The following is a 518-nucleotide window of genomic DNA, read 5'->3' on the forward strand; positions in this document are numbered from 1 at the left end:
ATGTGGGCTCGGGGAGTTCTCCTTATATAGGGTTAGGGATAGGCATAGATCATGAGAATGCACGTGTATGGAAGAGCCGCGCAATTAGAAACAACGCCCCGTGTGGGTTTCGGCAGAGCAAATCAGAAAAAATCTTTTAATTTTTGTGTTAATAGATAATTAGGGTTTGTTTAACATGCTTGATGATGCCTTTTAATATTTAAATAATTGAAAGCAATTTATAGATGCTTTATGAGAAAAGATTCCGTCACGGGTCTGTGTGTGACAGCTAAAACCGTGTGAACATGTGCACGTTGGTTTTAACTAGTATTTTCTTTGTTGATTTCTTACAATTTGTAATTTTGCTGGACGCAAGTGGTAGGGTTTAAATGGGCCCACTTTTTCCTTAGCCTTTAGCCATTCTATGATTATATATTTATTGCATTATATACAAATAAATTTTTAAATTATTATATAAATTTTTTAAAAATTTATATTTTTATTATATTTAATTAAATTTTTATATTTTTATTTTAAAT

Source organism: Theobroma umbraticum, unplaced genomic scaffold (assembly GCF_002168275.2).
Source record: "Theobroma umbraticum cultivar Fairchild unplaced genomic scaffold, ASM216827v3 scaffold_30.0, whole genome shotgun sequence".
Classification (NCBI taxonomy): Eukaryota; Viridiplantae; Streptophyta; class Magnoliopsida; order Malvales; family Malvaceae; genus Theobroma; species Theobroma umbraticum.